The 14,092-nt window shown below is 41.2% G+C and overlaps 1 protein-coding gene across 6 annotated transcripts in view; it reads left to right on the forward strand.

Moving 5' to 3' along the window:
• The window catches only part of RNF144B (ring finger protein 144B), a 150,738-nt gene that overhangs the window by 66,592 nt on the left and 70,054 nt on the right, over window positions 1–14,092 (forward strand). Inside the window, exon 1 of one of the 6 annotated variants that reach the window (XM_052648716.1) lies at window positions 6,931–7,075. The exons of the other annotated variants lie outside the window; for them this stretch is intronic. The gene's annotated coding sequence lies outside the window, so the exon portion shown is untranslated. Of the gene's footprint in view, window positions 1–6,930; window positions 7,076–14,092 lie in introns of those variants that run through there. 6 annotated transcript variants of the gene reach the window in all.

Here is a 14,092-nt window from a genome sequence, read left to right on the forward strand (position 1 = left end):
AGTTTGTTCTCTAAATCTGTGAGTCTGTTTCTCCTTTGTAAATAGATTTATATCATACAAAATTCATTTGTATGACATTTTTAGATTCCACCACATATAAATGGTATCATATGATATTTGTCTTTCTCTGTCTGACTTACTTTAGTGTGATAATCCCTAGGTCCATCCATGTTGCTGCAAATGGCATGCTTTCATTCTTTTTTTATGGTTGAGTAATATTCCACTGTATATATGTACCATATCCTCTTTATCCATTCATCTGTCCATGAACATTTAGGCTGCTTCTGTGTCTTCACTATTGCAAACAGTGTTGCAGTGAACACTGGGGTATACATATCTTTTTGAATTGTGATTATCTCTGGATATATGCCTAGGAGTGGGATTGCTGGATGATATGGTAGTTCTGTTTTTAGTTTTTAAGGTACTTCCATATTATTCGCCATAGTGGTTGTACCAGTTTACATTCCTACTAACACTGTAGGAGGGTTCCCTTTTCTCCACACCCTCTCTAGCATGTACTATTTGTATACTTTTTGATGATGGTCATTCTAGTCAGATTTTTTATTGCAGCCCAGCTGGTTTTGAGATGCTCTTGTATGTATGAAATAATAGAACCAAAATGACATGTCTCCAACTTTTTGAAAACTTTTGTTATCAAGGCAGACATAACTGGGTAATCAGTTCTGGGTCATATTTTGACTTTCCATTTATCAATAGTTTGACCACCATGTCACCCTGAACGAATCTCTGGCATAGTTTTTTTTTTCATATTTTGTAATGTTCTTAGCCTTATTTCATATTGTGTCTTATTCTTAGTTCTTACATTCAGTACTGTCAATAAATGTTGAAAGATGAGCCCTGTTAGATCCAGCAGAAAAATGTGAATGAAATGGTAGGTGTTTGGAAATGACAAGTAACCAAACTGTCAGTGGCAGAATACCATGACCTTTGCATTAAATTTTTCTCGTGGAGAGAGAATGACACCTCTTGCAGAAGTTGGTTTCCCAATACTTGTGTTCTTTCATCTGATTTATTAAAACCGAACAAATTATTAACAAAATTTTAAAAAAGTTTTAATCTAGGCATATACCCTGAGGAAACCAAAACTGAAAGAGACATGTATCCCATTGTTCATTGCAGCACTATTTACAATAGCTAGAACCTAGATGTCCATCGACAGATGAATGGATAAAGAAGTAGTGATACATATCCACAATGGAATATTACTCAGCCATAAAAGGAACACCTTTGAATCAGTTCTGATGAGGTGGATGAACCTAGAACCTATTATACAGAGTGAAGTGAGTCAGAAAGAGAAAGATAAATACCGTATTCTAATGCGTACATACAGAATCTAGAAAAATGGTACTGAAGAATCTATTTACAGCAGCAGTGGAGAAACAGACATAGAGGATAGATTTTTCGACATGGGGAGAGGGGAGGAGAGGGTGAGATGTTTGGAAAGAGTAACGTGAAAACTTATATTACCAAATGTAAAATAGGTAGCCAACGGGAATTTGCTGCATGGTTCAGGAAACTCAGGAGGGGCTCTTTATCAATCTAGAGGGGTGGGATGGGGTGGGAGATGGGAGGGAGGTTCAAAAGGGAGGGGATATATGTATACCTATAGCTGATTCATCTTGAGGTTTGACAGGAAACAACAAAATTCTGTAAAACAATTATCCTTCAATAAAAAAAGAAAAAGAAAAAAGTTTTAATGCAGCATGTAATCAGGATGTCAAGACTAAGGTGGTTGTTACTAACAGAGTAAAGTAGGTGAAAAGAGTAATTTCAGTAGCATCAGAATGAATCTAATTTTTCTTTAATTAATTTTCTAAAAAGAAAATCCATTTGTTGATTTCCATATTATATAGGACTAGTGTGTGTTTTATGTATATATATATAATGTTACATATTACATATTATATAATATGTTTTATATTATACAAGTATCTTATACATATCTAGTAATCTAATATGTATATTTCTATATTTGTTTTTTTTGGCTAAGTATGCTTTAGATTTATTTTGGTCTTGCTTTTACATGACTTTAGGTATGTTACAAGTTAATACAATGCCTACAGTTTGGATTACTTACCACTAATGTCAAGATTTTGTTTGCCTGGGGTCACAAAGAGTCAGACATGACCTAGCAACTGAACAACAACAGCAACATAGGAAAGTCTGTAATTCAGATTAGGAAATTCTCCACTGTGGTGAAGGTCACCATGACTGCGGACTCTGGTGAACGATTTATAGTGTTATGGTTATCATTGCTCAGAAAGATAAAAAGCATTTTTGTAGATTGCAGTGACTGGATTTTACTTCTCAGTCTGAGATATCACATGTTACATCTACTTTTGTAGTCTAAAAGAAGCAGTTCCTTCTTAGGTTTATATGAGGACTCTTTTTTTATCTACCTTATAAATACTGGTGTTTCTATGGGTTCACTTTTTTGAATTTTTTCTTTTTTTCTCTCCTTCCTTCTAAGATTAATAACACTTAACAACACTGAGTGCGTTCCTGCTGTGTATCAGGGCAGGGCCATGCTGTACAGCTGAGCAGGTTGTGTACCGCACAGTTCCAGGAAGTGACATTCACTACCCCACCTTCAAGACTCATATAATGCCATCAGACCCTGTGCTAGCTACTTTATAGACCTCTCACTGAGCCTCACCACAACCTGTGAGATGAGTATCACCATTCCTCTCTTATGCAGGAACAAACTGAGTTTTGAATATGTTAAATAACTTGTTTGAGGGCTTCCCTGATAGCTCAGTTGGTAAAGAATCCACCTGCAATGCAGGAGACCCTGGTTTGATTCCTGGGTCGGGAAGATCTGCTGGAGAAGGGATAGGCTACGCATTCCAGTATTCTTGGGCTTCCCTTGTGTGGCTCAGCTGGGAAAGAATCTGCCTGCAATGCGAAAACCTGGGTTGGGAAGATCCCCTGGAGAAGAGAAAGGCTATCCACTCCAGGATTCTGGCCTGGAGAATTCCACGGACAGTATAGTCCATGGGGTCACAAAGAGTCGGACAGGACAGAGTTTTGAATATGTTAAATAGCTTGTTTAAGGTTACGTGATAACGAGTGGGCGATAGTTTGTGTATGTGTGGAAAGTCCCTTTGTCGCTCTACAGCATGCTACCTTTTGTGGGTGATCTCAGCTCTTGTTAATCTCATCCGTGGTCACCACCTAACTGATGGGAATTCCTAAAAGACCCTCCACTCTGGATCTCTGTTGATGGCTTACTGGACAAGTCTTCCATGTGTCCTAGAGACTCCTCAGATTCTACAGGTTTTAAATCATTTTCCTTAATGATGGCTCAGGGAAAGCCATCCTTTACAGCTGCTTTATTCTTACTCTCAGATAGTGGTTCCGGCAGCCTGGGCTCTTCCTTCTCCCTCATCCCCTACACCCAATCAGGGATCAGGTCCCATTCAGTTCTGCTTCTGAGACCTCCCTCCATTTGTTCCTTTCTTTACCATGCCGTTTGCCACTGCATTATTTCAAACCCTCACTCTAATTCTGCCCTCATCTGCTCTGAGTTATGAAAAGCATCACCTGAAGTCTGACAACTGTAAGCATTTACACTGGCTCGTGCCTCTGACTGGTTCATCTTTTCCCACCTTCTCCACTTGGCTACTTGAAGTATCAGCTTTAATTCATGTTCTCAGGGAAATCTCCCTCGATTCTTTTCACCAACCCCTTTCCTTTAGTTCATTTCTTTGCTGTGCTTCCAAAGCACATCGTGTTTAAGTCTCTCATATCACGTACATACACACCGTAGTACCCTGATAATTGATTTGCTTGTCTGACTCCTTCCTTGGATTGAAAGCTCTTTGAGGACAGGGTCCATGTCCAACTTATGTCAGTCCTCCTAGCATCTAGCAGCTTGTCTGGGAGGAGATCAATTCATGCTTGAGAGGCTAGGGCACACTGTGGATTCATGAGGCAGTTCTGAAAGAGTTTTGATTACTGTAACTTTGTCATAGAGTTTGGAATCAGGAGATGTGGTTTCCCCGGCTTTGTTCTTTCATAAAATTGCTTTGGCTATCTGGGGTCTTTTGTAGTCTCATACAAATTTTGGGATTGTTTGTCCTATTTCTATGGAAAAATGTCACTGAAATTTTGATAGGATTGCACTGAATTTGTAGACTGCTTTGTGTAGGATAGACATCCTAATAATATTAATTCTTCCAGTCCATGAGCATGGAATGTTCTACTGATTTTTGTCTTCTTCAATTTCTTTTATCAGTGTCTGTGGTTTCAGTATATAGATCTTTTACCTCTTTGGTTACATTTGTTCTTAAATATTTTATTCCAGATCTGAAAGAATTGTTCACATAATACTATAGTGTTCTACATGTTCATTTAGTCCTATTAAATTTGAATGCAGATTTTATAAACTTGAAAATAATCAATGCTGATATTATTTAATTACACAATATATTTTTTCTTCCCATCTGCCACTTGCAGCAGCAGATAGCATGATTATTGCTTAACCCGTGTTTTCATTCATATTAGCAGCAGCTTCATCCATTATCCTGTTGACAAGAGATTATAGCTTAATTGCATGGAAAAAGTGGACTGTGTATTGCACTTTGGTTTAAGGCACCAAAGTTTTGTACTGGCATTGATGAATAAAGTAACCTCTTATAAGGTGCTTTGTTTATCTTTCCTGATTCCTGCCCATCAATAATGTTCACTACACCAAGAAAATACCTTGAGATTGATTATCTCAGAACCTATGTTAGGCAGATCTGAAAGAGTTTTGATTACTATAACTTTGTAATATAGTTTGCAATCAGGAGATGTGACTTCCTCCAGCTTAGCTCTTTCACAAAATTGCTTTGGTTATCTGGGGTCTGCGAAAGCATTTACACTGGTAAATGCTAAATTTTAAGTTAGACACCTGTGGGGCAGTTTTCATTAACAAATACCTTTTTCATCTAACACAGATTTAGGTCTCATTCCAGCTCTGCCCATACCTGGTTGAAGTCGACCACTTAAATCTCCCTGGACATTAGTTTCCTCATCTTTAAAGCTAAATGCCTGGACTAAACTAGTTAGAAGGACTTTTCAAGCTCAAATATCCTTCAGTTCTATTTTTTGGGACCCTGTTGTATGTTCTCTTACCATCTTATCTCCCTTGTCCTCCTTCCCTTCCTCGCCCCCTAGAAGATTAGTCCTCCCCCTAACTGAGCACACACACATACCCCTACAAGTAATAGTACTTGAAAATAATTTCCAACAATACTGGTCATAACCTGTCATTTAGAACTCTGATAATGGTTAAAGTGGAAGTCCATGAATGTGACTTTGTTTGAAAATAGGGTCTTGTAATCAAATGAAGATGAGGTCATACTGGATTATGACAGGCCCTAGATCCCATAACCAGTGTCTTTATAAGAAAAAATATAAGATGTGGACAAAGAGACATGCAAGGGAAAAAGCCATGTGATGATGGAGGCATCGGTTAACTGATGCAGCCACAAGCTTAAGAAGACCAAAGACTGCTAGCAACTATCAGAGGCTAGGAGAAAGCACAGAGGTTTTCCCTCACAGCCACCAGAAGCAACCAATCCTGCTGACACCCTGACTTTGGACTTCTGGGCTCAGGAACTGTAGGAGAATGATTTGCCGTCGTTTTCAGTCACTCAAACAAAAACAAAACTGGTCCTCCTGTCTGTCCTGCCATCATACACAGAGATACACTGTGTTCTTCCGCACTTGGCTTTGACCTCAAGGTTTTCTTCAACATGGAGAGAGCCCAGAGGCAGTTCGCTTGTGTCCTTTGGCACCGTGCCGACTGCTGATCCTTCACTGGCAGGCTCAGTATTCCTTCCACAAAGGGCTGCGAGTCCCTTCCTTTTAGGAAGCACATTCCGACTGTGGTTGCAAAAGTCGAGTGAGGGTGCCGAGTGAGCACAGAAAGGTTCCCCCGTCTGGGCAGGGACATTTCTAAACTGCGACGCTGGAAGTTCGACAGAGTTGGGACTGTGATGGTGACCCCTGGGGGTGTGGGGAGTGAGTCGGTAGGTAACCTGTTAAAGACGTCGCACAAACTAAGTGTCTGAGGTTTTGGAGTGAAGAAGACCTCTCATAAGACCTCCCCCCGCCCCCCCCCCCCCCACACCACCCCCGCAGCTTCTGGATTACTCTGTTACATTGTCTGTAGTTGGAGTACTACCTGTTAGGTTACTAAGCAGTCCCTACGTAATTTGTTGGCAAAGCACTTCCAGCAAAATCAGTTTTTTTCCTAAAAGTGTGCCTGTGTTATAGGAGGTCCATGAAGACTGTCCTGATTTGATTTGTCTGCGTTCTAATTTTATCATTAGATTCTAAAGGACAAATCAGGTACACGATGTTTTTAGATGAGACGTGCATGGGGACTGGCTCTACAGAAGCAAGTGTTCCGGCAGGGTGGGAAGGAGGGCTGGGAGGGAAGGGAAAGACAGGTGTCCCGGGAGGACGCGTGCAGAGGAGAAGCAGCAAGTTCTGAAGCCAGTTAGGTGAAGAAGTGTCCCGGTCTGGGAGGAAGGAAGGATGCCAGGGGCTGATGATGCTGGCTGTCTGCAGCGGGCGTCCCAGGAGGACGAGAGGTCTTGTTAAGCGGAGCGAGCGCAGGAGGGCCGGACTGCTGGGGCGCGCGGGCCGCCGGGTTCGGACAGGGTTAAGACCATCACCTGCAGCTGAAGTGCGACCCAGATGGGAAGTAGGAAGTGCGCGCTTGAGCTTCCTGTATAAATAAACGCACGGCTCCTGTCGCTGCTGCTGCTGCTGCTGCTGGCGGTGCTGCGTCCCGCGCTCTGCGAGGTTTCCCGGGCAGCGCAGCTGCCAGGGGGCGGTTCGAGGGACTCCTCCTCCCTCTCCGGCCGGATCGGTCTGGGAGCCCGAGCCCTGTTGCAATCCTGCAGAGCGCAAAGCTGTCAGCCGCAGAGCAGGGCGGAAGACGGAGGGCATGGAACAGCCGTTCCTCCCCGGGGTGCGAGCGGCCCCGGCTGGTGGTGTGCGCGAGGGAGGCTGCTGAGAAGCCCGGCGGCGGCCGGGAGGAACGGAGCTCTCTGGCCAGGTAGGTTTAGGCAGCTTTTTAAGTGCTGCAGGCATTGCAAGACAGCGGTGGGGTTGGACTAAGAAAAGAAAAAGGGACGGGAGACTCACTCGGATATCTGGGTTGTTTAGCTTCATTTTCTGCCTCTCGTGCTGAAACCATGCAGAATCGGATTCATTCTGAATGCCTGAAACACCTGTGAACTTTACAAAAATAGCTCTCCGTTTACAGGCAAAAAGGAACGAGCTTAATTTATTGTAAAACTAGTCTTTGCAGAATGTATTGTAAAATTCAAGATTAGAGCAGACCTCCCAGTGTCTTCAGCTGGAGACCAGAGTAGGCAGAATCTCGGATACTTATCTTCTGCTGTTTGGGAATGCATGCCAGTAGGTTGACATACCTACATATGGATAAGATGTTATCCGTGGGATCTTGGTCATACATTCTGCTGATTATTTTGTTGTGTAATTGCTGGTAAAACAGGGTGAAACTTTGATCTTCTACTGCTGTTCTCAAGTTGAAGTTAAAATGAAACTGATCCCTCTATCAGTGGAGAAAAGATATCTTTAGCTGACCCCTTCCAGGGTACCTTTTGTTTTTCTTACAAGGAGTTTCAGAGATTCTGTTGTCAGTCTACTCTTGAATGTACTTCTCACATTTAGATTTCTCAGAAATGATTTCCCCTTTCTGGCAATATGTTCTCTCTTCATGCTTGCACAACAGTCTCACTTTTTTCTTACTTTCTGTTGCATGTATCATATCAAAATATTAGCTGAGGCTGGCAGTAAGGCTAGCAGTGTTCTTCTGATTTGGCATTTCTGGAGGTTTATTTGAATGTTGCCAGGTATGAATTAAAGAACAATGTATCTAACATTTCTGAAGCAGCCAATTGGGGGTGTCTAGGCCCCGAAGCAAAATAAATGAACCTTGCCATGACTCAGTTTTTAGGGCGCGGATAAAGAGGCAAAAGGAACCCAAGCCAGTCTTCAGTGAGTTGCTGGCTAAAGTATCGGACTACTGCAGCTTTCACTGAGATGAGCCTCTTGCCCCCAGTCCCTTTTACATCTAACCCCTCTGTTGGTCCCTCCTTCTCCTTCCTCTGTCCTCCCTTTTTAGCCCGAGTCCTTTTCATGGGTAGCAGTCCCTTAGGTATTTCTGAAGATATCTTGAGGAGGAGAGAGAAGGAGAAAAAAAAATATCTATAGCCATCCACCAGGCCACGTGGAGAGAATTGTATTAGGAACTCCAAGGCCGCATTTTCATAAAACTCCTGCCTTCCTTTTGCATGCCTGTGACTGGGATTTTATTCTTTGTGATGGGCATAAAGTTAGAAAAGTGGGAAAGAAAATAAATTGTTCCAAAAGGAGCCTCTGACTAATTGGAACTGTCTTGATGAGTAAACAAATTCAAGGTATAGAAAGTGTAAAAAGATGTCCTGTAGCAGAATTGAATTGCTTGGCTTTTATAAATTTAAAACAAACAGAAAAAAAAAAAGTTCCTCAACCAATCCCCTCCCCGCCTCCCCCCAAACCAATCACCCCAGATAACTTGCTTCTACAGTACTGTGCTGGACATGAGGTTTGAGTGTGGTCAAACACTGTCCATTTACCCAGAGTTTTACAAATATTTACAATCATCTATGCCAAATATCTTTGTGCTGAGCCCCAAAGAACATTCTCAGCATTCAAAAGCCCCATTCTCATGAATGGTTTCAGTTCATTGGCAATTTAAAGGCATCCAGGCTTCCAAACTAGGTCAGCTTAAGAGATGTCTTTTTTTAAACATAATAATTAGTTTTTGGGTCTCCCAGATTATGATCCAGGTTTTCAGAGCCAAACCCTGCAGCAGAGAGGAAAGTATCCTCTATCAGGAAGAAAAAAAGCTTATTTTAGCTGTATAGTAAGACCATCAAGGTTTCTGCAAGCTGTCTTTTGTCTTCCGTAATACAAATACTTTTAATCTGATAAATTTATATTTATATTTAAATTTTCCTTTTTGAGACCCGTGTTCGATCCCTGGGTCAGGAAGATCCCCTGGAGAAGGGAATGGCAACTCATTCCAGTATAATTGCCTGGGGAATTCCATGGACAGAGAAGCCTGGTGGGCTACAGTCTACGGGGTCGCAAAGAGTCAGACCCTACTGAGCCACTAACACACTTCCAGGAACATTGTTAGGGACACCAGACTCATTCCTCTGTACTGTGTCTACTAGTCTTGGCTTCTGCCTGTCTCCTGGATTGACTTATGATTCTACTTTCTTGTTGAGTGAAGTTCTTAGTGTTTGGAATCTCTAGTTTGAGGTAGAGGTCAGGAGTCATGTGGAACCCAGATGTTGCTGGAGGAACAAAGTCCAGACAATTTGGGGACTAAACCTACTTTGTGCAGCTGATTGCTTTGGAGACGGGAACTAGGCCAAGCTGAGCTTGGGGAGTAGGTATCGGTAGCCACTGCTCCTGAGTACTGAGACTCTTTTTCAGGGATGCCTGTCTTGGCTTACTGAAGCACCTTTGATACAACAGATTATCAGTATTTTTCAGCTTTTGAATTGCTGGAAGTGACTACAGATGAGAATCAGGCTCTAAATATATTCTCTCCTCCATGTACATTAGAAAAGTTATCTTCTGTGGTATTGAGGGACTGGAGGCTGAGGACATAAAGACGCATATGATGTAGCCTCTGTCCTGAAGGAATTTGCATAGGCTTGGGAGTGACTTTGGACCAGAATGGTAATTTTTAATTCATGTTGTTTTACCTGAGAGTGAAAAATACTTTGAATTTTGTCATCTCAATTATGTCTTTTCTTTTTGATGTTTCCCTGATGTCACCTGAGTGTTAAGTAAGTTGAAGAGGCGTAGGCCCACCTAAGTTAATTTATTTAATTATTTTAAGTTTTAATTTGTTTTGTCACCTTTAGGCCTATGTGGGAGGTCTTGTACTAATGTTTTGTTTCTGTTATCATTGGAAATTATTATTTACTTGGTCTATGAGTACTTCTAAACCTAATGCATTGTGCTACAGTAGTTATTAAAAAATGGGAAGGTGTAAAAGAGAGTGAAAGTGGTCAATACTGTTGTAGCATGGAGTGAGAAAATTCTCATCCGTGACTGAATCCCTTCCTGAGATTGAAAGCACAATGGTCTAAGTAAAATGCACTTCTCTTATTCATAGCTGGGGATATTTCTGATTGTATGGCTTGTGGTATCAAAGAACATGCTTTGAAAGCTGTGTCTCATTGGTTTCTCATTCCTCTGCAATCACGAGTTTGAGTCTCAGACCTTCAGTCAGCTCGTTCTTTGTTTTTCTTGGGAAGGTAGAACAAGACCATCTCATTCCTTTTTTTGTTGGACTTGTGGCTGAAGCTGTAAACCCTGAGGATGATTATATGAAACTCTCTGATGACAACCTTCTCAACTAGTTTACTGTTAATAAGTGGGGACTATGTTTAATGACCTTTACATCCACATTCCATGTGTGGAATTCGATTCTTTGTGGGTTGACCTTATTTCCTGCACTTTGTATTTTCCTGTATTTTATTCCTTGAGAAATTGATTTGGCAGAGACATACAAAAATACATACCCCTGCACCTCACTTAGTGTGAGATGGAAGAGTTCTTTCCCCAAACTGGTTTTAAATTTGTATCTATTAAATGTCTCTATAAAACTTTAAATTTTCACAGGAGAGGGTAATATTCATACAAACTTTTATGCATTTGAAGAAAACATTTTGGTTTAGATATTCATTCTTTAGTAACTGGAGTTTCCTGGTAATGTCATGACCCAGGAAATCAGCCCGTCTCTTGCTCCATGGGGCTTTCTGAAATAACACTTCTCCTTGATCTGTTAATTACATCACTGTCTGACCTGCCTGTAAGTGGCATTCCTTCCTGCTTCTGAGCTTTGTTGTTATACCAAACAGGGGGAAGAAAATTATTCAGCAGGGCTGTGTGAATAATTGTGGGAGGCCAGGGAACCACTGATTAAAAAAGAGGTGGGCAGGGCACAGTGGTGGGGTTGGGGAGGGACCTATGATGATGAATGTAAAATTACAATGTTAAAAATGTCATTGAGTTGTTATTCTCATCTTCACTTCTACCTTCTTTGAAAGTTTTGTTAGGAAATCTGGGAATGGATTCCCGTCTCTTGGGCCTTACCTTATAGTGGTGATGAGAACAGAGAAAGAAGGCAAGAAAAAAATAAATTTGCGTTTCAGAAGGGTAAGCATTTTGCAGATGTTAAAACTTGACCTCCCAGATGTCCTGTACTCCATAAGGTTCAGAGTAAGCTTATCACAATATCATGTACTTTGTTGGTCATGACCTCATATCTCTTTCCATATAGTTCTCCTATATATCATGCATGTAGCAAAACGTAAAAATTAGGTCTGATTACTGTCACCTTAAAAAAATGGTAACCGAGGTAATGGAAGTGTTAACCAGCTTTACTGTGGTAATCATCTTGCGAAAGATATCTATAGCAGATCATTGGGTTTTATACCTTAAAGTTACACAATTTTTTTCTTAATGATATCTCAATACAGTTAGGAAAATAGATCTTATTAAAATAATGTACTTCATTTGTTACATAATTTCAGATAGCAAAGAGACTACATAGAAAACAGTTTTTGATAATATTTAAGGTTTCCTTCCTAAGGATGTATCTGTCCTTTTCATCCACACACAAAAAATTAATAGAGATATATTTGTATATCAGTTCCATTTTTAGAGAAAAATCAGGTCTCCAAGTTAGAGTTATCATCTTATTACCATCCTGGAACTGGTTGAGATGAAGATGTTAAAACTGAAGAATTTTAAACTGAATATTTTTTCTTGATTTCCCCTGAAGGATGCTGTGAAATGGTAGGGGAAGAAAGCAGAAGTTCCCTTTCCTATCGCAGTGATAAACTGTTTTGCAACAATGCCACCACCTCACAAAGCCCGAGTAGGTTACCTGTGGCCTCTCAGAATTAAGCATTTCTTGGGTTTGTTTACATAGTCAGTCCTTCATACTGGTGGGTCCTGCATTGTGGTTGGTGGAACCTGCAGATGTGGAGACACGGGTGTGGAGGGCCAATGGTACCAGGCCTTTTCATATAAGGAAATTTGGTATCCCCTGGCAGATACCAAAATTCTTGGATTCTGGGGGTCCTGGAACCAATCCCCATAGCTACCTAGGGATCTCATACTACAGAATAGTTTCTAATCTGTGCTGTTGTTTTCAACTAGTGATTAAAATATCTTATGTGTGATGTGTGTGGTGCTCAGGCACGAAGCTGTGTCCAGCTCTTTGTTACCCCATGCCCTGAAGCCTGCCAAGCTCCTCTGTCCATGGGATTTTCCTGGCAAGAATACTAGAATGGGTTGCCATTTCCTTCTCCAGGGGATCTTCCTGACTCAGGGATTGAATCCACGTCTCCTCCATTGGCAGGCGGATTCTTTACCACTGAGCCACCTGGGAAGCCCTGTTAAAGTATCTTATATGTGATGTATCTACTTAATGGTCTTGAGCATTATCCTTTTGAAAAACAGATATAAAATATACTTGAGTAATTGCATTTTTGTGATTACTAGTGAGGCTGACTGTCTTCCCATTTAATCTTGCTCTCTCAAGGCATGTATTAGAACTGTTTTTCTGATATTACTGGTTGTGCACTGATTCATCTAGTCCCTGAATGGCCAGAGAGTGGGTCAAAGATGCGAGAAGGGAGGAGAATCACAAGACTGGGCAGTACAGAGATCCACATAAATCCTTGCCCCACTTACCACCAGTATCTATAGCCCTTGCTACTCTCCCAGCCTGCCGGTCTACCTTCCATCCCAGGCTATATTTAGGGTAGAACTTCAGCAAATGGCCAGTGGCTGGTGATAGTCAGCACTTTATTAGATTCAGTTAGTACCATTTGAGTCACTAATAGCTTTTGTGGAGAACCTGAACCAGCAGTGGAATTAATCATTGCATTGGGATAGAAATGTCAAGGTCAACACAATACTAATTTTCAGATCGTGTTGAGCTGGTTGCCTGGCATGTCAGTCTTGGTTGATATCGGGAGGGCTTTCCTAATAAGATAGAAATGGGACCATTGGATTATTGTTTCTTCCTGCTGTGCTAGAGTATTGGCTTCCTTAGAATCTCTCTCCATTATACAGGCAGCACTCCAGCCCTACCTTCCCCAACACCTCCCCTTCCTGAAAATGCTTCCTTTTGTTCGCTCCCTCTCACTGTCAAGCATTCGTATCTTTTATGGAAGCTTTTTCAGGGACGACTCAGTAGCTTGCATTGGCACGTAAACATTTTGACAGCTCTCATGTGTCTCGTCTTCTGTTTAGTCTTAGACTTTCTTACCATGGCCTGGAATTAAGACTCTTCACTATAGATCAACTGAATTTTTACATTAGTTAACATTTCTATTATATCAGTAATATCCAGCCCTTTGGTTGTGTTAGCTTTCTTTTTCTTTTTGTCCCTTTAATCTTGTGCTTTACCAGTTTATCTGAGTCTTACAGTCTTTGCAGATGGTGGAAAAATTCCTAAATAACCAGATGAGTCTCCTAGTAAAACAGTATCCTCTCCAATCACATTATCTTTTTGCGTAGAGGAATAACAGCTATGATTTTGGGTAGTGAAACAGACATAAACTACATTAGTTAAAAATACTTCGAAAGTTGGCTCTCTCACCCACTGCATTTTTTTGGAGCAGATTGCTTTTTCAGGCGGCCAGCAGAATATGAAAATTCCTTATACATCCTGAGCTTTCCAGCACAGTTTCTGAAGTATTCCTTTCTTTGGCAATTCTAATGAAAACATAGGAGGGAAAAAGTGACTTTCCTGTTCTTTCCTATCAAAAGGTAGTTACTTCTCATATAATGAACACTTTGTAGTGCAGGAGACACTCAGAGAGTAGCTAGAACTGCTGATTCCCTTTTCCTGGCAATTTAGTGCAAAATCAAATGTTTTAGAGCCCTGGTGGCTCAGATGGTAAAGAATCTCCCCTCAGTGCAGGACCCGGGTTCGATCCCTGGGTCAGGAAGATCCCTTGGAAGA

This window comes from Budorcas taxicolor, chromosome 11, assembly GCF_023091745.1.
Source record: "Budorcas taxicolor isolate Tak-1 chromosome 11, Takin1.1, whole genome shotgun sequence".
Taxonomy (NCBI): Eukaryota; Metazoa; Chordata; class Mammalia; order Artiodactyla; family Bovidae; genus Budorcas; species Budorcas taxicolor.